This window comes from Zeugodacus cucurbitae, chromosome 2, assembly GCF_028554725.1.
Source record: "Zeugodacus cucurbitae isolate PBARC_wt_2022May chromosome 2, idZeuCucr1.2, whole genome shotgun sequence".
Classification (NCBI taxonomy): Eukaryota; Metazoa; Arthropoda; class Insecta; order Diptera; family Tephritidae; genus Zeugodacus; species Zeugodacus cucurbitae.
In genome coordinates, this window is record NC_071667.1 from 20738148 (window position 1) to 20765599 (window position 27452).

The following is a 27452-nucleotide window of genomic DNA, read 5'->3' on the forward strand; positions in this document are numbered from 1 at the left end:
TGAAGGAAAATCACAAGTTAATCCCAAATTGATGCAAATCTCTGCGGGACTGGCGAACAGGCAGACGCAGTCAACAAAATACACGAGCTTGTCAAAATGAAAACACGCACGAACATACACACACACATAAACAAATACAAACATACAAGCTGACAAAATCGGCTGTTAAGCTGCCAGGCTGGTATAAAATATAATTCATACACACATACATGCAACTGCTGGCAGATTGTAAAGACCTGACACAGCTTGGTGCGCGTTGCATGGGCCACCACTAACTAGTCAAGCGCACGCGAAGCAGCAATGATGACGACATTCAGGCTCGAGCCTCGCCGGGCTCTGTAGCTCCGTAGAGTGGCCACATAACCACACACACACCATAGGCATCGGTGCAGCGGCAACGTCAAGCGCCGGTAGCGGCAATCAACAGCAATCGGTAATCACAGCGCCGCAAAGCAGTAGAGTAGAAGATAACTGGTCGCCATACTGGCCAATTATAAGCACATATGCATGAAGCTATTTGAATATGTACTGTGAGTGGGGCATTCCAAGGCAATGGCTACAATAAATCATCTGTGTTGTAACTTGGATCTGGGACTGAGCTTCAGTCACTGAAGGAGAGGAAGTCCACTGAAGCTTACATTTGAAAGTGATTTTTAGTAAAATAAAACATGATTTCTTATCTTAATACGAATACAATTTTTTAGTTTAGGCGGAGCATCTTTAATCCCCATTTGTAACAAGTTATCTTAGATCACACAACTTAAGTTTACTCGAACCGAACATTGAATTATAGACCTCTTCTTTGAATCCGAGCCATGGATTATACAACTAACATTTGAAACAGACTGTTGAGCGTGTTAAAAGAATTGCTTCAGAGTCCGAATTAATAAGCTAAGGTGTTTTGATTATCTAGGTGATATAGACGTCAAGGTAAATGATGAAATCGCCACCAATAAAGAGATACTGCTAATTATGGTAAGTGGAAAAGATAAATGAATATTGAAACAACCTTGTTTTGGTAGAGAAAGACACCACTGTCGAGCATTCTCTGTTCCAACAATCGAGTTATAGTCCAATTCCATGAAACCTTTTATGTTTGGGGCTATAAAAGCAATCAGGTTTTAGCATTAGAAAATATGCCGAACTTCATGACTGGGTCCAGTTCTAACGACCATTTTTCCGTACCCTTAATTGGGAAGGTGCGTCTTCCCAGCTGATTGATGTCCTCGTAAGATTAAAGGCTGACATCACCACCATCCAAGAAATGCGATGGACCCGCCTCAATACAAAATCGTGCTTGGTGATATCAACGCCAGTGTGGGTAAAGAAGGTGTCTTTGGCACCACAGTCGGAAAATTCAGCCTCCATGACAAAACATCGCTAAACGGCCTGAAACTGATCGACTTCGTTGGGGACCGAAATATGGTCGTCTGTAGTACTAGATTCCAGCATAAGAAATTACATCAAGCTACTTGGCTGTCCTCCGATAAAATCACTCGTAACCAAATCGATCATGTTGTGATAGATGGACGACATGTCTCCAGTGTTTTTGATGTGCGTACGCTCCGTAATCCTAACATCGACTCGGACCACTATCTTGTAGCAGCAAAGATACGCACCCGCCTCTTTGTAGAAAAGCGCACAGGTCAACAAACACAAGGAAGGTTCGACCGGAGCACACTCCTGTAGGACCCCCAGAGATGATCTAGCTGTTGATGACCACAGTATACTGAGTTTGTGGAGGGAACTCTTCTCCAGCCTGCTGGATGGCAGTGAAAGTACCACACCCGGAGATGGCGAACCCGATTCCCCAATCGATGACGATGGAACAGATGTTCCATTACCCGACCATGAAGATATTCGAATAGCAATTACCCGCTTGAAGACCAACAAAACATTTGCAACGACGAATACCGTAGAAGATGGAATGATGAGCTGTATGGGTTATTCGACCACATAGACATAGTCCAGCGAATAAAAAGACAGCGGCTACGCTGGCTAGGTCATGTTGTTCGAGTGGACGAAAGTACTCCAGCCTCCACTCCGATAGAAGGACCAGGTGGAGAAGGACCGGGCTTCGCTTGGTATTACTAATTGGCGCCAAACCTCTAAAAGGTGAGATGCGTGGCGCGCTGTTGTGGACTCGGCTATAACCGCTTAAGAGGTGTCTACGCCAGTCAAGAAGATGATATATAATCGTACTGTAGGAAGAAAGCTCTACTTCGAACAACTTTAATAAGAAGCTGAAGGGTAATATAGATACCAGATTCTGATATGTTGAATGGAACAGCGATGAATTCCAAAAATAAGATTCTTTAGCTGAATCTCCCACCAAAGGCTTCAGTCCAATATTCGACTATTCTCGCTAATATCTCGCTAATAGTTCAGTCAATAAAAAATTACAAAGAGTTGTCAAAGGTATACCAAACGTTTCATAAACGGATACGGACCCTATAAATAGAAACGAACACAATGCAGTACCAACTAGTGTTAATAGTTTCCTCTCAAAATTAGTTAAATTTTTGGTATTTTTAGAAATATAGTAGACACTTTCTATAATTTATTAAAAGTAATAAAAATAATTTATCATTCCAGAGAGAGTTTTTACAATCACAGGTCCACCAATTGTAGCAAAGAGAATTGGATCTCAATGAAATGGATATATGATAAATTAATCTCCAACTTTTACTCTAGATCATAGTAGCACTGTCGGAGAAGTAGGTCCAGAGTTTTTCTTCGGGGTTTTCTTGGTGATAAATCATGCCATATTTTATTATCAGTAAATAATTGTCTCTGGAATGCGCCTCAAATTCTTATTTATGTATACATTTTCTATTTATATTTTTGTCTACATATACATATATATATATATATATATATATACATATATATATAACAAGTGTGTGTGTTCGTTTGAGTGCACATTGCATGATAGCCATTTTGATCGCATTGGGAACACAATGATTTATCGCCCGAATACACCGATGGCAGCGGCGACACATCCACTGAGAAACATTGGTGCTGGAAAAAACAATAATAACAACAATAATATAAACAGCAACATGATAGCAAAATCGCCAACAACAGTAACAGCAACAACGACAGAAATCGTAGCAAACGCCAACGGTTAGCTGTTTTATTGGCTACTACACGTACACAGCTGATTAAATGGCTTGTATTGCAGGTATTAACGGTAATGACACGTAATAAGCCCAACAATAATAATTAAAGTGACATGAACAGCAGCAACGAAAATGAAGCTGAAGCTGAAAAGAAAAGTGATGACACTGACCGAAATCCCCGATTGCCTATTCGCTCGTATTTATCTGCATGTTCACGTAGCTATGTGTGAGTGTGTCTGATTTTATAAAGATTTTAATACAGTATAATTATGTTTAAGCATATAATTATCACTTGATAGCGACAAACGGCAGCTAATGTTGTAATCCACATGTCTACATATGTATATATGTATGTGATTGCACTAAATATGTTGGCCAAGTCTTATTCATGTTGCCATATTATCTGGTATTGCTTACTAGCACACATGTATTTTAGTAGCGTGACAAGTTGATCCCATTTAGTTTGCGTTGGTTTAAGAAGGCTTTTGCGTGTCACAAGTGCATTTGCCACTTTGATCTATTTTAGATCATTGCTCAGGTAAATGTTGAGCATATTATTCGATTTATTTTGTTACGAGCTACATAGCAGCAGTGTCTTAGGTGCGGAAACATTGTACATTTTTCGTTACAAAGTAAATTTATGGCATGCAAGACCTTTAAGAGGACTGGGACTCCAACCAAAGCTTCTAAAATTTATGTTTTACAATTTTTCTAACTGTAAAGCTTCTAATATATTCAGGATCGGAAAAGACGTCTAGATCTCTCTCACACAACATAAGAGAAACTGGGATTTTTCATAACTGAGACCCCGAAGAATTTTATAAAAAAGTCGCCAATTTCTTTAGTCGCGTACGAGACCTCACGAAGGAAATTCTTCTCATCAGAATAGAGGGGATATAGATCGGTTCTAGATCATCGCTGGTGCTCAGTATTATCTCTACACCTGATATCAGCCACTAAGAGTGCTGCTTATTGGAAAAATCGGTGGGAGTTTTAATGTCCCAAAAAAAAGTTTCCTAAGCTTTGTTAGTACTAGGTAAGAAAATATCGGTGAATTGAGAAGTCACGAACCATCGTATTTTCCCCTCTAAGAAAAGAAGCCATTTTCTTGGTTCTTAAGCATCTCTTTATTTTTATTTAAGGATATATTGATTAAACTTGGCACACTTAAAATTCCTCCGTTAGAGTAACCATCTTTTGAAGCAAACAAAATCCATACCCCGAAATCCGACGTTGCTGAAACTCAACAAAATCGATGCATTCCTGAAGCGAATAGTTACTGATGATGAAAAATATTTTACTGTCAACAATAAGATCGTCTGAAGGACTGTGGCTATCGAGTGGTGATCCATCAGGACAACTCCAGGCCATACTTATAGATAGAAGCTTCCGTGATCATGACTGAGAGGTTCATATGCATCCACATTATAGTCCGGACTACCTGTTCCTGTTTTTTGTCAAATATCGACTGTCTCAGTTTTATGCCCAGAAGGACGAGGGTTTCTCTGAGAGTGGCACTATGACAAGTTTTCAATCTAAAGGAAGCATATTCGACCTAAATGGAATCAATCTTATTATGGTATAGTTATAAAACCTTATTTTATTTGAAATTCGACAAACTTATTGACAGATTTCCCATCCTCATCAAAAAGTATACCGTTAAGTAAACACCATACAACGTTATCACCAATTGTTTATGCTTTAAAAATGCTAGTGCAAAACTTTTCTCTCATCCTTATAGTGTAACTTGCTCGTAACCAATGAAAGTGCTTTTCGTTTATCCACCGCCATTTGCTGACTCCTTTAACCTTTACGAGGTTATTTAGCACAACGAAGCAGTTTCAAGTCAGTTGACAGTTTTGACAAACTTCAAATTAGATTTAATGAATAAAAATTAATTCAGCAAAATTTTCACAATTTCCGCAGAAGGGGAGCACACTGCAGCATTTTCATACTCACTAACACACGCACACACGTTTAATAAAAATATGCTAACGCTTGCAAATAGTTTTATCGCTTCAAGGGTTCTTGTTGCTAGCTATTGTTTTTGTCAGTTTCCCTGCTCCGTTCTGCCATTTCGCTAAGCTATATGCAATTTTATTTGTGAACTTCACCACTACATACATATGTACATACAAACATACATCCATAGAGTCCATGATAACGGCGGAACTTTGTTCGAGGTGTCGTGGTTTTGAAGTTCCGTGGCAATGTGGGCGAGCGAAAGTTTCGAAAGCCACAAATTCTTTGGAAATTCCAAAAATAAAAAATAAAAATAAAATTAAATGAAAGTAAAATACCGGGAATATGTTGCAATGGATGAAATGAATGAATGGAGATAAATTCTATGGATGCTTTTGCAATACATACATATAAGTTCATATGAGTTAGTATGTGCACCATGCAGTTTGACAGTCCCCTTCAAATTCGGCAGCTGAAGTGAAGCTCACTCTTCCGCAAATTTGCACAGAAAAATAATGTCAAAATAAAAAGTGTAAAATAGTGAGCCGAGACTCACATCATCCGAGTCAATGTCCCCCTTTCAGTTTTAGTTTCAAAAAGTTAGTACCTAGCATAATTCGGAGAGAAAGCTCGGATTCGATAATAAGATTAAGTAGTCAGACTACATAGAAATTATTGCGGCAATAGAGTTTTAAACTCCATGCAAAGATGAGGTTAGGTTAAAGGTCATCATAGGTATATATGTGACTTTCCAAGAGAGGGCACCCTAACAACATTGCCACCGAAATGGGAGTGGGTTGGCAGTCCAAGGTTCCCTTGCGCACGACTTCTGGACATACAGACTAGAGACCGACCGATTAATAGGCCTAGGTATCGGCATCGGCCAGTATCGGCCACAAAATTCAGCATCGGCATCGGCATCGGCCATATTTGGCCGATTCTTAGCCGATTCTTAGCCGATTCTCTCTACTTCTTTCGGATTAGACTAAAATACATTTTTTTTATTTTTTGATTTCTTTATAGCATAAAATTTGAAACACAGTGATTCACATTTGACTAAACTAAAAATTCATCACGATGATAATTTAAGTCTAGTATAAAGAAATTCAATAATTTTGCATTACAATGAAGACAAGAAAGATTCGCTTTATGTCAAATATTCACAGTTTTGTTTAACAACTTGTTGAGATTTTGAAATAATGTCATAAAGCTACTATTATAGAAGCACTCGTAACTAGGAGAGTCTATTTTTAAAAGTTTGCCATAGACAGGATCACGTAATAATCACTTGGTGCTGGCTGGACTATAAGGTGCATGCAAAAGAACCTCCCAAACAAGCTTACGAAGTTTCTATCGAGTCACTATCACTATGTGACGCCTTTCACAATGCGAGATATAAATGCCAAAAGTCATCTCTTTGACAATAACAGATTGTTTTTACTCTTCTTCTTCTTGGTTGGCGTAGACACCGCCAGATCAGAGCTGGACGGAATCCAGTGAGAAACCTTAAAATTGCTGATAAATACTCACTTCCCGGGCAGTTCAGAGAGCTTCACCGCTGAGTATACTCTAGACAGAGCAGTGGACTCAGATCCTAATATTGGAGACTTAATATCAATAGACAAAATAAGGTGGGCAATTAACAGCTTCAAGCCTTTTAAATCTCCGGGACCTGACGGTATATTCCCGGCTCAATTGCAGAAATCGCTCAGTTACGTAACGGGCTGGTTAATAACCATTCTCGAAGGAACCCGGTTAAATTACATTCCTTCATTATGGAGAAAAGTGAAGGTAATATACATACCAAAAGCGGTCTTTCCTCACTACTCTACTAAAAACACTGGAAAGATTAATAGAAATTAACATAAGAAGTAAGCTAGCTCCGGAAAAGTTAGCAGTTTCACAGCATGAGTACTCCAAACGAAAATCCACGGAAACAGCCTTAAACTCGGTGGTGACAGAGATTGAAAGGGCGCAGGTAGTAAAGGAATACGCTCTCATAGCCTTCTTAGACATAGAAGGCGAGTTTAACACCATCCAGCCGAAGGCCATTATCAACGCGCTTAAAGATCTGAATGTCTCGGAATCACTCATGAAACTTATTGAATAGATGCTTCTAGGCAGGTTCATAACTTCAACGCTGGGGATTTCGACGATGTGCAGATATGTCCAAAGGGGTACACCTCAAGGAGGCGTGCTATCCCCACTTCTATGGATCCTAACAATTAATAGTATGTTGTTAGATCTAGAGAAAGGGGGAGTACATGTGGTGGTATCAATTAGGGGAAAATTCCCACATATACTCTCGGACCTTATGCAAACAAGGCTAAATGAGGATTAAGCCTAAATGCAACCAAAACTGAAAACTGAATTCGTCCGAATAGTACGGTAGTTTAAACTCGGACCTACACATATCCTTCCCCTCTAGAGAGGAGTGGGAAATGGCAAAAGTGGACAAAGATTCAGAGATAAGTATCTATACAGACTATCTATACAGGTTCAAAACTGGAAAACGAGTAGGAGGCGGGGTATTTTCAGAGAAACTGGATACCAGAATCGCTTTCGGATTACCGGATCACTGCAGTGTTTTCCAAGCAGAGATCTCTGCAATTAAAGAAAGCCTTCTCGTTTTGTCAAAAAGAGTGCTAACGAGTAAGCACATATCCATATTTTCGGATAGTCAAACGGCTTTAAAATCACTAAAGTCACATAGAATATCATCGAAGATAGTGAAAGAGTGTTTGGATTTACTAATAGCAATGACATCATATTTCACGATACACCTGCAATGGGTCCCGGGACATAGTGACATTCCTGGAAACAGTGTAGCAGATGAATTAGCCAGATTGGGCACAACATTGCAGTTGGATGCTAATAAAGAGGGAATTTATATACCTCTGGCAACGTGCAGATACCTAATAGATAAACATGCTGTTGATATGGCTGAATCACAATGGAAACAATCAACGACTTGTTCCGTAAGTAGACAAACATGGCCTGAATGGAGTAAGAGCCGCACTTGTCGTTTACTGAAATTTAAGAGGAATGACACAAGAACCCTTGTAGGGGTGTTAACGGGACACTGTCTGATTGGTAGACACACCAACAGGCTGGGATTACCTTGTAACCTTGCTGCCAGGAAGAAGAAGAGGAAGAAACGATTACACACCTTCTATGTGGATGTAAGGCTCTGTATAGGAAAAGAATTGCAACTATTGAACGCGGTTTTCTTCAGGATATGGGTGAAGTTGCTCATATCAAATTGTGTGAGCTTTTTCACTTTATTAAGACCACAGGGTGGTTCAAAGATGACTCTACAGTGTGAGGGATCACAGTCCCAGTGGTGTCACAATGGACCTCCAAAAGGCCTAGGTGCGTCGTTTTGACAACCACATAACCTACCTACCTACCTAGCGCATAAATTTGAGGTTTAAGAATCATTGAAAGGATTCTCGATACAGCCAATAGTTGTTGTGAAACCCTAACTCTATACAGATTTCTATCATATAACGAGGATAAATAAAAAACACTGAAATTATTACCTACATTTCGGCGCGAAGGGTTTATAAAACAGCTGAAATCACCGCGAAATGACAGGAAAGCAGAAAAATAAAACAATGGTACATACATGGTACAATAAAATGGAAATTTCTCAATTTCGATTTGATTTCATTCATTTCTCCGCAGAACAACATAATTTGCTGTGTTTCCTCAAGAAAATAATGGAAACTCAAATCCAAACAACCGTGTACATGAACAAATATACTAGCTGTGAATAATGCGAGAAAAGCACATGAAATATGCGGTAGCAATCACCGCAAAAATATCCCACTTAAGCACCTGACGCTAATGACGCCAACGCTGATGGTGATGATGATGATTATGGCAGCACCTATGCTTGTATGAAAGACAGCGCAAACGGAAAAAAGAACACGGCCAATGCCGAAAGCAATAACAAACAGTGATGATGTGTTGATGTTGTGTTACCTACGACTGACTCTAGCTCTTAACGGCATTAAGAGAGATGATGCGAAATCGAGGTGTTTCTATGTCGCTTCACAGACCCGCGCCGCCGCACCGCGCCGCTACACATCAGCAATGTCATCATCTTTCGAATCACCGTTGGCAAGGACAATAAAATAATGGTACATATGTGGAGCTCATGTGTTTCAAGTGTCTTCAAGTGTGGGTAACAGGCACAGTCGTATGGTTATATGTACCTTTATGTTGTGGCACACTTTTACTCCTTCTGTACGTACATATGTATACAAATGTTATGGGTTTTGTGGTTATAAATAAAATAATTCTGTATTCTGTATTCATAGATACTACTTTTATCATTTGGAAACTTATTTTGCGATATGCAAATTTGCATTTTGTTCTTAGAATTTTTTTATGTTTGGAAAAGTTCTTAGATTTGAGAAATTTTGCTTATTTCTTTATTTTTTTGTTTTTATTTATGTTTTACAGAAATCTGAATTTTGTCAAAAGTGTAGTGCGGTAACTATTTCTTCTGCTATGAGTTCACTTTTCTGCTAGATAAATAGTAATTTTTCTCTAAAAAATATTTCGAATCAAAATTAAAATATGCCTGTCAAAAAATCAAGTGCAGTTGTTGCTGTAGCGGCAAAAAACATTCCCCATATAATTTTGAGGAATGCTGCCGATTTGACAGTCCTTAGTCATATAAAACTCCGGATCCGTTCCAGTTACCGGTGAATACTCAGGGGTATAAGAGTTGTGAAAAATTAGGATTCAAATACACCTCAAAAAGACACACAACATATCCTTTTCTAATCCCTAAATATTTCTTAAATGCTTTCGGTATAATAATTGACAGTCCTTGACCAGGAGTAACTATTATGTTCCGCAGCTGGATTACTTAACCATCCATCTGGAACCGGCAGCTTCGTTTCAACTTTACAGTCGGACCGATCGGATTTAAATACCGAACTATTTCAAGCTTAGGCTTCTTCAATGTACAATAGGTTCTTAATACCGCATATACTTTCGCATTAATATTATCAAAACTCTTCTCAACCGACTGAGGTACCTCCTTGGATCTTTTGAATCTCCGGAACATAATAGTTACTCCTGGACTGTCAATAATTATACCGAAACCATTTAAGAAATAAAGCGAGTAAGCAACTCAAATTCCTCGTTAAGTCTAGTATATAAGCCTGCAGTTTGCTAAATTATATCATCTTGGGATTCCTGTATTATTCTCTAGTGAAGAATATATGTTTGATTTAATGAAAGAGAAATTACAAAAGAAGAGATTGCATTAATTCCCCTAGTATTATCGCTTATATGTTATACGTTTGCCCTGATGTGATGGCCTCCAATGTTTCTGTAATGAAGCGGTCCAATTAACTTTTAAAGTTGTTATGAATATCAGCTAATTATCCGCCTCGTTCAATGAGCCTCGTTTGTGTACGTTTACATATTCTGATGTGTAAGTTATTCACATTAATATGAAGATATCTTCTAAGCAGTAGTAATTTCCATCAGCAGAAGCCAGTTATTGTTTGTCTGCCTATTTGATCGAATAGTCCCTCCTAACGCTGGAAAATTTACTTGGGCGCCACAGACACACCCCACAAACACTCATAAATGAACAAATATGCATCCATAAGCCATGACTGGTTACGTAAATGCGCTTAGGCTCAACAAAATTGATCGAATGCAGTCTTAAGCACATGCTTATCTAAGCCGAAATACTATATGTCTGCTAGAATGTATTTGAACACCCAGTGGAACCTTTTTAAGAGAAGTAATTGCTTCGCATAGAATCACTGAGAGAGCGTCGGGTCCTTTAGTCACTTGGGAAAGATTTGCACGCTGATCGAATCTAGGGACACTTGGAAGCAGTCGTAACAACATAATACTGACTGTACTTTAAGGAAATAATTATCGAAGTGGCCATAGGGAGGGGAATAATATCAAGCACATAAAAAATTTATTTTATATTTTTTATATGCTATGGTTAAGCCATCAAAACTCTTACCATAGTTCTTGAACCCATTGTCATTGTCATTAAATGGTACAATTTTCGTATGGAAAAGATGGTTGACCAAAACATGAGTTCACGAAGAGCTCATTCAGTTTGAGCGGGATCTAATTCTAAAGAAAACTCCGGACCATATTGTGTTTTACAAATTTGTCTTTAATCTGTTAGCTCCATTGAAGAGCATTGAAAATGGATCGCGGCTTCTAAGAAAGAGTCTAAAACTAGCGAATTTCTTTTTCTGAGAACTTTCTCAATCATGTATATCAAGTGAAATGAGTTTTGATAAAAAATGATATCTTCAGAGGTTCCAGAACGTTAAGAGCTCCGATTTAGAAGACTCTCTAATTTTCAGTAACGTCAATCTCTACGATCCACTTGTGACCAGGAACCAGAACCAGAACCAGAAAAAATCTGCATACTTTCATAAAATTTTTCAATATCACGACTGTAATCAGATATAATTTTATTATTAAACTTGCCATCCACATTATCCGAGCAGCTTCGAAGAATATGCGACCCACTTTAACTTTCCTGCAGGGTACCAATAGGAACACCCTCAAAATGTTGTTGCTCAGCAAAAAATATAAACGAAGGTGTTATTAACGATAATAGTGATGCTCATAATAATGTTGTGGGTTCAGCAGTGCGGACAGAAGATCGTACCTAAGCTGAAGCTATACCATTTACGCCAATATTGTAGGAAGAAGCCGTGTTCCTGCTGCTGGTTCACTGCTGATTTTATAGTTGCACTGACACGAAACCCACTGGCCCACCCGCCTTGGTGAAACACCTGCCCAACTGAACGCCTACCAGTCGACCATTCTGTCAGCGCATTATGCATTCAAGCAGACACTTGCCATATGCACATATATACATACATATGGCTGTACGTGGCTACAGCCAAACAATGGCATGCGAGTTTCGAATGCCTCACTCCAACAGCAATTGTTTGTGGCTGTGTGGCTAAGTAATGTGCGCCTGTGGGGTTAGTGCTGGTGGTGCCTGCGGCTGTAACGTGCCATGCAATTGCCCATATTTGGCAAAATTGTTAAAATTTCGTCGGTTCGTATATTATTCTCGAATTGTAGTATGCACACACACACACACTGGCACACATTTATACATACAAAAGTTGCAAGTTGCAAATGTAGTGTAACTGTGAAATACAAACTTGAACATGCAAAGCCATACAATGTATGTATGGTCGTGCGCACGTGTGCGTGTGGCTGTGTGTCTGTAATTGTTCATATGCAAATTTGCAAAACGGCTCATAGGCATGCAGTCGCCGAGCTCATATAAAACCGATTTTAGTAACTGCTTGCGCACCTCCATCCATTTGGACCATTTACAAATAGTGGGCATATTTGCACAATGGTATAATGCTGGCAATATGCTTAATATAATATGTGAAAGAATGCATATTTTAGTGGTGGTCAAAACAAGCGTGGACTATTGAATACAGAACTTGAATTTCGTTATTCTTTTAGACTTCAATTTTGAGTAATAGTAGGTTGCTCGCGCTATGTTGCCAAGAGAGTATTATAATTTTGTTCACCTTACGATTGGTTGTAAGTTATAAAACTAAACGAGTTAGATCTAAGGATACCAAAGTGATTAGGGTGACGGGTAGATTTGAAATCTGGATTTTTGTATGTCCGTCCATCCGTCCGTCAGTGAAATGAATAACTTGTCGAAACTTGGAACACATATTCCTTGGAGCTGTCGAAGGATTGCTATTGAAATCGTACCATTACCACGCCCACTGAGTACTTACAAATTCTCGATGTTCGTTATTTACGGTACTCAATGTAACAAATTTGCTTGTTCGTTATAAGCGGTTTTCGTTAAAACGAATATTCGTTATTTCGGAATACTACTGTACTTGGCAAACCACTAAAGCTATATAAACCAAACTTTATGCAGTCGTTTCCCTTACGTACTCGATCATACACCATAAAAATTGGTGAAATCGGATAATAACCACGCCAACCTTCCATACAAAGGTTATGTTGAAAATTACTAAAAGTGTGTTAACTCACTAACAAAAAACATCATAAACACAAAATTTTACAGAAGTAATGGAATGGAAATGGAGGAAGCTGCACTCAGCTTTTTAAAAAATGGAAAATGGGCGTGGCGTCTCCCACGTATCGGTCAATCGCTGGTTAAAATCCCCAGCTCTCATATATTCAAATGAGTGAAATCGGTTCATGAATTACCTCAACCATATACTACATACGATGATATCCATTATTCTAGTGGACTTCACGACGAATATATAGGTCAAATGGTGTGTTATCTTAATAAAACTATATCAATAATTTGAGAGAGCATAAAATTATCGGTTGCACCCGAACTTAGCTTTTCCTTACTTGTTTTTGTTTTTAAATTTTTTTGAATATAAATTTAAAATTTTCAAGTTGTTTACATTTTTTTATACAATTTATTTACTTAAAATTTAAAAACTGTGAAACTTAAAATAATTTAACTAAAAATTTAACCAAATTTTCATCAACTCCAATCCACTGTGCACACACCGCCCATTGCATGCACATTATTGCGACTACAAATGGTATTTGTTTTTAAGCCAAATGAGTTGTTTATTTTTTACAAATAGCAAATAGAAATTTTATTTACCAGTTGAATGAGTGATAATTTCATTCATGAAATTACATGCTTGCACACGCTTCGCCATGGACATAATGAGCAAATATGGTAGTAAAGCGTAGTGGCAACAAAGCAAGCAGCCAGCAAATACAACAATAAAAAAACGAGAGAAAGAGTAGTAAATGCTTTACTCATGTGGTAAAATGTAAAATTGTGGCTTAAAGCAATGGCACACACACTCATACGTGTATACTTCTATATATGAGCGCAACAGCTGCTGCATCCCGCACACGGCATTAAGTCATGACTCGTGTTGACTTTTCTGGCAGCACCGCACAGCTCCCCAACAGCTCTGGACATCACTCAGCAGCCGCACTCGAGTTAATATTTAATAATTGCAGTTTAATTGAGCGCGCACTCAATGTATATGAGTGTGTGTGTCGGTGTGTTTGCTTGTTTGTTTGTTTGATTGTAAGCTAGCAGGAAATCGCGATGCTGGAGCAAGGAAAAGTGGCAGAAAATCAATAAAAAAATCACAGTGGCTAAAATAAATTTGCGTCCAAACAGCAATCACTCACTCAGTCAATTACTCAGTTGCTGCGGCGCTCGGTCGCTTGCTTGCTCAGACGTTTACACGGTCATGGAGGCAGGCAGTCAGTCAGTGGGGCAGTCAGCCGGCTGAAATGCCACTTTCCTTTCAATGCCATTTTTAGTAGTTTTTTTCTTGTTATTACCTAGAAATGAAATGAAAACACATTTGTGTAAGAAAACACCTACATTTATGGCTTAAATTAATCACAGCGTCGGCATCGGCAACAACGCGATAAAAATAGAAAATATACTATGTACAAAAGTAGATTTATGAACATATAGGAAATGTTGTTTGAACGATTGCAATCGAATAATACAAAATTTGTGGATACATGTAAGGGAATTAAAAAATTAAATTTTAGGTCAGATGAAAAAAAATTATTACGAAAAGAAAATATTAAAAAAGCGAAATAAATAACAAAAAACAATATTATGGTATAAACTTTATACTATAAAAGTGTAAAATTGAAAAAAAATATAGCAAAACATTGAAAAACAAATATGCTTAAATCATTTCACAACAATTTATTGAAAAATTAGGAGACCAAAAAAATATAAAACAACAATAAAGGCAAAAATGGGTCTTATAAAAATTATTTAAAAAATATATATAATAGAAAGTAAAAGGCAAAAAATATTTCAAAATTTATAAAAATTCAAAAAATAATAAATTAAAACAATGTGCATATAAATATGTACATGAATAATAGCATACAAATTTTTTTTAATAAAACAAAAAAAATCAGAGAACAAACACAAAACATAAATTTATTTTATTTTATAATATATAAATATAAATGAAACAAAATAGCATAATTTAAAAATAAGTAAGGAAATGGTAAGTTCGGGTGCAACCGAACATTTTATTAAAAATTACCCTTAGGCACTGAATTCGTCATGCTCGATATCCGGGACATTGAAATGTTATAATCCGATTTCGACAATTTTTCAACAAGTGAAGTCATAGTATTTGTGTAAAGTTTTATTTCGCTATCATTCATTTCCTTGTGTGTTCAAATGGAATATAAAATTGAGTATGGTAAGTAGGCGTGGTTGTGAACCCATTCATACGTGCTATCAGGGTGTCAAGAAAATATTATATACCGAATTTCATTGAAATCGGTCGAGTAGTTACTGTGTACATAAGTGGGTCCCGTCACTCCCATTTCCCATTTTTTTTAATGTCTGAGTACAGCTTCCTTCTGCCATTTCTTTTGTAAAATTTAGTGTCCAACACAACCTTCTTATGGTCATCAAGATATCTCAATCTTTACTCAAATTATCGCTTGCATGGACGGACGGACATACAGGCATCCGGATTTGAACTCTACTCGTCACCCTGATCATTTTAGTTTTATGACTTACAACCACCTGTTATTTGAACAAAACTAGTATACGAGGGCTGCTATATATATTTCTGGTCTAATAATGAAAATAGGAATATTTATAAACGAAAATGGTTTCATTGTTTTTCAAAATATTCTCCATCAAGATTTATACACTTTTGCATGCGCTCAAACCAATTTTCGAAGCACTTTTTTGAGCCTTTTTTTGAGCGATTGTCAAATTGTGCGGGATCCAACGAGAACAAACCTTTTTTACGGCCAGATTTTCATGCATAATCGAATGTATGCTGGTGGGAGAAATGCATAGGCATGTCTCTATCTGAAGGTATGTTACATGACGGTCTTGCATTATCAGTTCACGTACGGCATCGATGTTTTCTGGCACAACTGCTGTTTTTGGACGACCTTCACGGAATTCGTCTTTGAGCGAGCGTCGGCCACGATTGAATTCGTTGTACCAGTTTTTCACAGTGCTATAGGATGGTGCTTCATAGCCATACAAAGATTTTAGTTCATCGATGCACTCTTGTCGCGATAATCCACGTCGAAAGTTGTGAAAAATGATCGCACGAAAATGTTCACGAGTTAATTCCATTTTTTTGCCCAAGTTGATTTTTTTAATTCCCTGTAAATAAAGCAATTCACGATTAAATGACAAATCGTTCTGAGTGATATTATGCTAAAAAATGTCAAACTTTCCAATGGAAATCTCAGATTGCACCTGGCAACACTTAGTATTGCCTAGGCCAGAAATATATATAGCAGCCCTCGTACTCCCTTAGCAACTTTGTTGCAAGAGTGTAAAAAGATTTTAAAGAAGAAGGATAAACAAACAGAGTGTTTACAGATAAAGAAAACTTTTAATATTCGTAGAAATAAAAAAATAATATTTTATAACAAAGAAAATAAAAAAATTTAAAATTTTGTTTTGGTAAAATATTTTTGAAAACAATTATTTTAAAATTCTTTTAATACAATTTAATTTTTGTTATTTTGTACTAAAATTGTTTTTAAATTTACTCTATCAAAATGAAAAAAAGTTTAAATTATAAATTTAAATTTAAATAAAAGGCATAATAAAAATATAACAAACCACTAAAAAACAACTAAAATTAAATTTAAATATTAATATATAAAAAAATATATAAAAATATAAGATATGTATACATAAAAATACATAAAAATTTAAATAAAAAATATAAAAATATAGCAAATTTATAAAAAAAAACTGAAAGAGGAAACAAGTCTAAAAATTATAATTTTTTTTCATAAAAAGTATCTAATATATTATAATTTAACAACTAAAAATTAATAAACACGCACACAATTACAAAAACAACAAAATTCTAACCCACTAACGAGTAATCTTATTGCGAACCTGTTTTTGTTTGTTTTTGTTGCTCCAAGCGCTGAGCAATAGTTAAGCGCAAACATAAACAAAATAAACTAGTTCTTACTAGCAACAACAATAAAAACACAAGCAAATTTTAATTTTTTGATTCACAATCAAAGGCACCTACACATTTGTTGGTGTATGCGTAGCGGGCATTGCTGTTAGTCGATATTTATATAAATATGGTGTCATGCCGCTGAATTATTTCAATGCCAAGCGAATTTCTTGCTCAAATTTCAATTTATAATAAATCCACACAGCTGATCTCGGCGCTGAGAGCGCGATAATTTAGCTAAAATTTGACTAATTAGCGGTATTAAGCTATTTCGCATGGCTAACAGGTCTTGCATAAATTTTATTATTAAAATAATTTGATAGAATTAAAAATTTATTTCCTCATAATTTAGTTGCAAGTATTTGAGAAGTGAAATAAAGTTAAATTAGTTATTAATAGGTGGCCATATTTAAGAGATTATCTCATACAAAGCGCATGAGATTTTGAGCAAGGGTGGAAGGAGAGTATTCATTCATACGTTTTTGGAAAGTTGTTTTGATAAAACAGAGGAATGATGCTAGAAGTAAGTGCTCAAAAGGTTCACAACTTTAGAATGATGATTTCAAAAGAGAGTAATCAACAATCTACAGTTGTCTAATATAAGTTGTGTTTGATTCGTCATGTTTCAGCTTTGCTCTCTTGTAAAAAATCTTACTACTTACTATTCTATCATTATTTGCTCAAACGAAGTATATTTCATTTATGCAAGTGGCCTATTCGATTCACTCTCTAACGTTTGACGTTTCGAAAACGGCTCAAAAATTGCTTGATTCGTCGTCTTGGCTGGCAGATTAAGTACGAAACATATGAAAGGAATATATATTTTATCCTTACCAACTATTTTTATGAAAAATTCTAAAATGATTAACTCAGATTCTCTGACAAAGTAACCCTTTTTTAAAAATATAACACCAGCCCTTGAAATTCGATAGTCTGCTAGTATACAGTATAGTAAGTTTTCTACGGATCAACAGAAATTCAGTCAGCGACTGTGTTCCCAAATCTTTTTTCAGTGTCGTCAATTGTATATTTCTTATTATTTCGAAATTTTTTGAATATTTATTGATATATTTATCTATTTTTCATAAATTTTGTGATTCAACTTTATATAGAGAATGTATTCTATGTCTCTCATTCCATATTACTTTTAACAATCATCTCCTTCTTTTTAATCTATGAAGAATCTCTCGGTCAGCCAAACAAATTGACTTCACAGAACGGAAGAAACATTTCTTTATTTGCTCTAATCTGCAAAGGTTAAATGAATCAATAGAAAACAAATTAATTAAATTGCAGTTTCATTTAGTGAAGTCACTGATGAAAATTGGCTACCCAGTAAGCAAAAGTTGTCGAACTAATTAATATTATGAAGCTATTTATTAGAAGAAATGTTACGAGTTTTCGAATAAGTAATATTTTAAATTCTTTAAAGACGACTATGCTTCTGTAATATGGTGTAACAAAAATTATTTTCCAATTAAAGATCTAAGTTCTCTAATTTAGTCCTTTTTGATGTACTTCCAATAATGATGTTAATAAAATGTGTATTTAGAACTCTAAAATAATATAGAGAATATATTGTATAAATCATATTACGATTCCTTGAAGAAGATCATAAGTTGTCAGTAATACTAAGGCAAAGCAGCATAGGTTTTATTGACTTGGAAGATTCTTAAGCTTTTCGTCTGAGAAAAGTCAGGGTCTAGAGATAGAAACTTCAAAGGTCAACTGTTCCGATAAAAACTAATACAAAAGCCCTGAATTTGAGAGGGTTCACAGCTCAGGATCACATATTAGCTCAAAGAGGGAATCAACATAGATTGAACAATCGGTATTACCAAGATCTTGATGCATCGTGGGATTCAGAAACAATTCTTAATACGTTTGTATCTATTTTTAATTACTAAATATTCCTTTAGACCCAAGCCTCGGTGGTCCAAATAGTATATAGTTTTTGTAAATTTTCGAACTGCTGTTGCTATAGATAAAATATTTATCTGGAAATAACAAAAAACAGTCAAGTCAAACAACAACAAAGTTTCATAGTGGCTTATTTTTGATTAAAGTTCAACTCATTTTAAGGTTTAGATCTCAAAGAATTTGGAAGAGAAAGAATATTTATGCAATCTACCCCCAGAAACGTCTTTCAAACCCTTTGAAGTTTCCTTGACCCGTATAACACTTAAACGTTCGAAAATACTTCTTTAATTATCTATCTGCTTTCAACGAATAACATTCGTAAAATTCTATTGAATAGCTATGGTTCGGTGGGTTATAAAAGAACTGTGTGCACTGCTACTGTGCTAAACGTATTAAGCGAGTAAGCAGTATATTGATAGCGATGATGACGATGCTGTTGGTGCGATTGGTGGTGACGCTGCTGATTGTGCGATGGTGGTTTCCAAACGATGCGCATGCGTTCATGGTTCAACTGGTTTTGATTGGCTTCATCACACTTTGCGTGCTATGCACCACATGCTGTTGCTGCTGTTATTGTAGTCTTTGGTTATTGACAACCGGTATCAGTTTTGTTGTTGCCACTGACAGCTTACCACAACTACGCTTGAATGCACGCTGTCAATAAGTTTGTTTTGACAGCAAAACGCTACAGGCGGTCAGAAGTGTATAAGAAACAGAGGCGCGCACAGTATGTGTAGATATGTAATGGTTTATATGTGTATAGGTAGCAATAGTAGCCTACATTACTGCAAGCGGTATTTTTAGTGCGCGCAAGCCAAATTCATTCATAGAAAGCAAAGTTTGGGCGACTGCGCATGCGCGCTAACGCTGATCGGGGGTTTTGAATAGCGCTGGATTTTTTTTATTACGTTTTATTTTTTCTTATATTTATACATATTTCTTTTTTACCCTGACCGCACCGCGTGCACTCATGCGCTTAACGTTGTAAGATCAAAACCAAAACACCCACGCGGGCGAGCGAGTGGGCCGCTTTTGAATGCCAACAGCGACAACTGCGGCTACACTTAAGTCAAAGTCAAAACGCCTCGTTGTTAAGAAGAATTCAAACCGAGCGCTTGTGCGCGCTCGCACTTTTGTCAGCTCGTTCAGTCGCTGTTGAACTTGCGCCGCGTTAAGTTGTATTTAGCGCGCATCGTGGAACTTGCGCGTTGTATTTTTTTAAGTTAGCGCACATATTTAAGTGACCGCGCTGTGCTTATTAGCCAAACGTTTGTAGAGGCATATTTAATTTGATCTGGCAACGCGCCGTCAAGCAGCTAATTTAAACTTTAGTGCGATCACTCCAGCGTTAGTCAGCGCGCGCGCGTTCACTATATTAATACAACGCGGCGCGTTCTCTATAATCATACAGAGCGGAGTGGCGCGGTAGCAGCAGCAGCGTCAACGTCAGTCAAGCGTTCACTTTTCTTGCTTGCAGTGCGCTTACTACTTGCCAGCCACTAGCGGCGCCTTCAGTATATTTTAGACGCGCGCAGCTAATAGACGTACTGCACAGTAAGCACAACTCGCGCGCGCGTTCGCTATACTTAACGGCAGTGTGAGTAAGCACACAGTGGTGGCAACAATTTTGCGCTCCGTATATTTTTGGTACAAATACAAATAATCTTGTGTACAATGGATAATTTGAGCGTATTTAGCAATTCGATTTACTCATCACGCAGCGCGTCTACGCGGTAACGTCATCAGCAAGGAACTTGCGCGTTACACATACAATTGTAGAATATACCCGGTGTGTCGCGCTTATTAGCTGCTCGCTTGCGATCGGCAGTGCTTTTGGGGAGCGCGTTATAAAAATACCGTTGTGATGCCATGCGTTGTTGTGGGGCATATATGCTGATGCGCGCTGAGCGATAGATATACTCAAACTACAATGAGAATGCGTTGCTGCGTCGTCGTGCATAGCTGTGGACAATTCTGATAATTGGATATTTTTAGATTGCATGTGAATTTCAAACGGTAGCGAGCAGCAACAGCAGCAAGAAAAGCAAAAAAATATTACAAAAACAAGCAAGAATTTTAAGTTCCAAATCAGCAGTCAGTCAGTCGGTGTATGTGTGTGCGCTGTGTATAATTGTTAAAATTAGTGAATTTTGATTAGCTGATTTGCTGCTGGCGGCAGTACGACATTGATTTCCTCGCGTGCAGCTAGCACGGAAATCTAGAACAGTTAACGTGTGACTGAGTGATTGGAGGAAGCGGTGAACAACAGCGCGGTGGGTGATAGATTTATGGCGATAGAATTAAATATATATTTTATAGAGGAAAAAATATAGAGAAAATTGCTCAATTAAAAGTGCAAATACAACAACAACAAATGTGGAAAATACAACAACAAATGGAAAAATTTTGAATAGGAAATTTTTCAAAAAAAAAACTATAAAAATCAATAAAGAAAATAAATAAACAATAGTAAATACAACAAATACTCACTAAAAAGAAAAGAACAACAAACAAAGCAAATTAAAAAAAATAAAAACTAATTAAAAAAATGTAAAAAAAATAAAAGAGAGTAAATAACAACAAATACTCAATAAAAAATTAAACCAACAACAACAAGTAAAATAAGAAAATTCTATTGGAAAAAATTCCAAAAACAAAAAACTAAATCAATCAGAAATAAAAGTAATATCTAATAAATAAACCAACAACAACAACAAAACTTCCGAATTTCAATCAATCCTATAATAAAATTAAAAAAAAAACAACAAAAAATCGAAATTTTCTTAAAAAATTTCCGCCATTTCATTTGATGAACTTCAATAAAAGGAAATAAAAATATCCCGCGGCTACATAGTGAGTGAGTGATTGCATTGCATTGCTGGTGAAGACAGCCGCATAGACCACATACATACATACATACGAGTGCATGCATGCGTAGGATTTTTCCCCCAGCAACACAACAAGTGACTGAGTGATTTATTAGTCAACGGCTGTCAGACGCTCCAGGAGTACTTGCAGTTGTACACAAGGAAAGAAATGTATGTATATATTGATGAAAAGGGGGAAAATATGCCTATAAATATAATAATAACAAAAACAAAAAATACAAAAATAATTTTAACGAAATACAGAAATAGTTTCAAGGAAAAAATACAGAAATCTTTGAAGCAGGTGAAGGTTAAGTGTCCATATTGATTTTTGATATTATTGTTGTTGCAGTTGTGTGAAAAATCGTCAAATTTGTTTTTAAGCCAAATGCAGTAGAACTTAAGTTCGAAAACCCGAAGCAATAATAAAAATTACTAGAGCATTATAAAGGATATTAAAGAAAAATTTCTAAAAATCAGAAAAATTGTCACAATTATTTCAATAGAAGTTTGTCTTACCTGATTTTGACTACAAGAAAAAAGAGGGAATAGTTTTGCTCCATCATAAATATGGACGATAACCTGCGCGCGATCATCTGGGATGGGCCGGGAGTACAGTACAATAAAAGACGATGCGCTGATTAAGCTAATCGTCTCGAATTTCGATAAAAAAAAACGTTTGTAGCATCGTCCGGTTTCGGTGATCGTTTTTAGTCACTGGAGCCAGATCTGGAAATCCGATGATTGTGGAAGCAATTCGAAACCCATTCACCATTGCCTTCCTTTATTATTGACAGAGAGTGGAATCTAGATTGAGAGATCGCTATTAATTTTAGGAACATGCAAAAAATATTTGTCGATTAGCCTCTCCTCGAATTCTTGGTTCTTAGATTGACTCCACATACTACAAATATAGCTTCACGAATTTGGTTAAAGTTGTTTTCCTTCTAAGATCCGAACCAGGGAACCCGATATTGCTGGAATTTAATATAGTCTTCTCAGTCGTCAGTCTAAAGTCAAGTACTTCGACCAGCTCTCTCAAGATTGCATTCCCTCATTACATATTGTTTCTCTTATATAAACAGTCGTTTGATATCATCACTAATTAACATATACAAAAAATATCACTCGAAACATACTTGTTATCCCGAAATTAATGTTATTTGCACAGCAACAAAAAAGACATTACTCCAAATAACTGGCACGCTTCAAAGGCCATTACACTCCCCCACTTTTAGCGCAAATAGAGAGACGACGGAGAGATTAGCAAGTATGTAATTAGTCGGTTTATTTATTGTAGTAGGCGCCAAGTGCTTAGTGTCTTTCGCTCGCCTTGTGAATGCGCCAAGTAATAATACTAGCCCAATTAGATTAAAAGTAATAAATGTTTTATACACTCGCTCATGAATGCAAATTAGCAAATAGTAGAATAAAAGAAAACAAATAAATATCTGTGCTGGGCGCGAGACAAGTAGCGCCACTGTGCGTGAAGCCGTGATATACGAGGGTGTATCAGTGATATAATGAGGCTGCGTAGTAGTGGAGGACGGCCCAAAAGAGCAACGTAGGAAGACAGTAAGTAAATAGTAAACGAGGTATTTGATAAGCCACTCACTTTTAGGAAATAATATAAGTACATTTATAAACAAGTAAGGAAAGGCTAAGTTCGGGTGTAACCGAACATTTTATATTCTCGAAATTTATTAATTTTGCTAAGATATATCACATATTAACCAATACATATATGCGGAATAAAGCCTAACGAATTTTTGAAAAACCTATAATTATGTATATGGGAGTTAGGAGATGTTGTGACCCGATTTTAATAATTTTTGGAACAGAGACACACTATTGGAAGAAAACAATTTCCTCTGAATTACATTAAATTATCTGAGAAATTTACCCATATTTCCGGTTAAAATTTAACCTAAGGCCCTGAGTTCAACATGTTCGATATTAGGGACCTTGAAAAGTTATAGTCCGTTTTTGACAATTTTTTCACAGGTGATGCCAGAGATCATATACAGTATTTGTGTAAAGTTTTATTTCGCTATCTTCATTGGTTCCTAATGTATATATTATAAAGTGAAGGATTCAGATGGAATTCAAAATTGAGTTATAAGGAAAGTAGTCGTGGTTGTGAACCGATTTTGCATTTCATTTTTTAACCGTGTTGTCAGGGTGTCAAGAAAATATTATATACCAATTTTCATTGAAATCTGTCGAGTAATTCCTGAGATATCCTGGTTATTATCCGATTTCTTTCATTTTTGGACTGTATAAGGAAATGGCTGAAAAAAACGACTGCAGAAAGTTTGGTTTATATAGCTTCATTGGTTTGCGAGTTATATACAAAAAACCCCACTTCTCCTAAAAAATTACAGCCAAATGTGCCCCTCCCTAATGTGAACCTATGTTCCAAATTTTATTTTCATAACTTTATTTACGGCTTAGTTATGACATTGTATAAGTTTTCGGTTTCCGCCATTTTGTGGGCGTGGCAGTGGACCGATGTTTCCCATTTTCGAAAGCAACCTCCTCAGGGTGCCAAGGAATATGTGTTCCAAATTTCATTAAGATATCTTAATTTTTACTCAAGTTATCGCTTGCACGGACAGACATCCGGATTTCAAATCCACTCGTCATCCTGATCATTTGAATATATATAACCCCATATCTAGCTCTTTATTTCTTGGTGACACAAGCAACCGTTATGTGAACAAAACTATTATACTCTGTGCAACATGTTGCGAGAGTATAAAAAAAAACTTGTCTCAATTTCCCCAAATATGTTGCATGTTTGAAAGGAAGTATTTTTAATTGAACCGTAGCTCTTACCATCCATCGATCCATTCTGCAAAAGAAAAAGAAAACTGTAGTTGTAATGGTACTATTTATTGAGAATATACTACAACGGTTTCCCAACATAAAACATTCAAACAAATTTCAAGTGGAAGGGTAGTAGTTTTATAAACAAAAGTTTTTCTTATGTAAAGATCGACTGCTTTGAATGATCTTTTGGCTCTGGTCTGAAATACCACTTACCTTAGCTGTTCTTTATTCGTTGACCCAAATTGATGGATTTGATCTGGAAGCACCGAACTCCGTATAAGCTCATACGGTTCGCGAATGGGCCTCTCAACCTGATATCAATCAATATTAAGCAATGGAATTTATCGACGACTGGATGAGACATTATAAATGAAGATCGGACAAATAATCAAAACACGCCCGAGAATTTACTCAAATAATAAAGGCTGATCAATTTCGAGGATTGGGGGGATTTAATGGGGAATGGTCATTCTAAAAAACAGTTTTTGGCATTTATTTTTTAAAGATTATCTCCTTCAAATGTTGGCCGCGGCATAGATGGTACATCCGGTGAGTTCAATTTTCGATGACTCGTTTGAACATTTCGACTGGTAACTGATGAATGACAAGCGTGATGTTTTGCTCCAAGACCTGAATCAAAGCGGGATTGTCCACATGGACTTTAGACATTACATTTCCCCACAGGAAAAAGTCTAACTGTGTGATATCACAGGATCTTGGTAGCAAATCGACCGGCCCAAAACGTGAAATTATCTGCTCAACGAAGTGTTCTCTTAATAAATACATTAATTGAAACGATGTGTGGGAAATGACGTCGTCTTGTTGAAACCAAATGTCGCCGAGACCACGAGCTTCAATTTCAGGCATTAAATAGACAGTTACCATGGCTCGATAACGGTCGCCATTTACTCTAACATTCTCACCAGCATCATTTTTGAACAAATATGGACCGATGACCGATCGACCGGCCAACAAACCAACTAAACCGTTGTTTTTTCAGTATGAAATGATAGCTCTTGAATCTCTTGAGGTTGCTCTTCGTCTCAAATATGGAAATTTTGCTTATTTACATACCCATTGAACCAGAACTGGTTGACCATAAGTTGAGCGAAACGCGCGGAACACATTCTTTACAGAACTTTTTGTAATAAAGTTCAAAATTTGTAAACGTTGTTCAGGCGTAAGTCCTTTCATGATGAAATGCCAAGCAATACTGAACAAATAACATGACAGCTTGACACGACTCACGCGTGATCTGTCAAAAAAGTCTATTGAAAAGAGTACCCTCTACTTGGATCACCTGTTACATCCAATTTTTCGCATGGCATTAAACCTCCCTTAATTAATGATACAAACAGATATCTATAAACAGATATCTATATATAAAATGGCAGACGACTTTAAATGTATTTCATCCTTTATTTGTTGGATAAAATCATTTTATTCCCTAAATATGGACTTAACCACTAGAAATAAAAATAAAAGGTGGTTTAAAGATTTATAGTATAGAAGAGTTTAGACACCGACCCTCTATTAAAGGCATTTCAGCAGCTCTTTGCTCTGAACACGAATAAGTATTGCTAAGAGCGCCATCTTGCGGAACAAAAAGTCGATAAAAGGTTGTTAGACTCAATCCCAGTACTTACATTAGTTTTAAAGAAATCATTAGCTTAGAGAAGTGTTCTCGTGGCTAAGTTCAAAATGCTTACTCTCCTCTTTACCGATATGTAAATATAGATATATTTAAAATGAAGACCAACTGCCTTATATCTACAAAAATATTAACTTACACACATAAGAGAGTCAAATAAGTAACCACCGCACATTCCTCAGTACTATATTTAGCAAAAGGAGTAAATGATTTCATTATTGTTGTTGTTGGCATTACAATCATTGGTCTACTAACTGTTATCTTTGGCAAAAGAAGCAATGAAATCCTTAATTTAAATACCAACAAATGACAATGTTTGAGCATTTCAAATTTTTCTCTTTGCCAAGTACGTATGTGCGTGTGACTGAATGAGTATGTTTGTATGTATGTGTGTCTGCTCGCTCATTACTGCACGTACGATAATAAAACATTCAATGTATGAGCGGTATCTGCACGCTTTCGAATACAACGAATATAATCAGAGACAAATATATTTAGTATAATGAAATAAAAATATACACAGAGACACATTTAGACATATACACAGCCATACATATGTATATGGATCTAGAACTCATTGCACGCTATTTCTTCGACGAGTAGTGGGTGTGTGGAAATGCGGGCGAACCAAATAGAAAGACAGACAGTCAGGCAAACAGACAATCAAATAGTCGAATAGGTGACTGGGCTGGCATGCCGTGTGATGTTCTTATGATACATACAGATATATGTATGTATATAATATGACTAGATATATGTATTTATATGCCAGAAAGCAGCAAGGCATCATGATTCGCTGGTTGGCAGGCGAAAAAGATAGGCACGCTCATATAAAATAAATTTCTGCAGACAATGGATGCATGGCCAAACATATTTACATATAAATATGCATTAAAATATATGTCTTTGTTTGACTACAGTGCTGTGCTGTGATAAATGCAGTGTGTCAGCATTTCTATTGCGGGAACCACTACTATTCAGTTGACTTTATTGGAAGATCGACAAGCTTTCTTTTTAATTCTAGAAAATAAACACTGGCAGGCAAGATACAAGATAAGTATGGATTCCTTCAAATAACTTATGCTGTTTCATTAAC

The 27452-nt window shown here is 36.5% G+C and overlaps 1 protein-coding gene across 1 annotated transcript in view; it reads left to right on the top strand.

The window, feature by feature from the left end:
- Positions 1-20141: 20141 nt before the first annotated feature.
- LOC105217185 (helix-loop-helix protein delilah) overlaps positions 20142-27452 on the top strand; it is a 42025-nt gene continuing 34714 nt past the window's right edge. The window contains exon 1 of the mRNA XM_011192070.3: positions 20142-22044. The gene's annotated coding sequence lies outside the window, so the exon portion shown is untranslated. The remainder of the gene's footprint in view (positions 22045-27452) is intronic.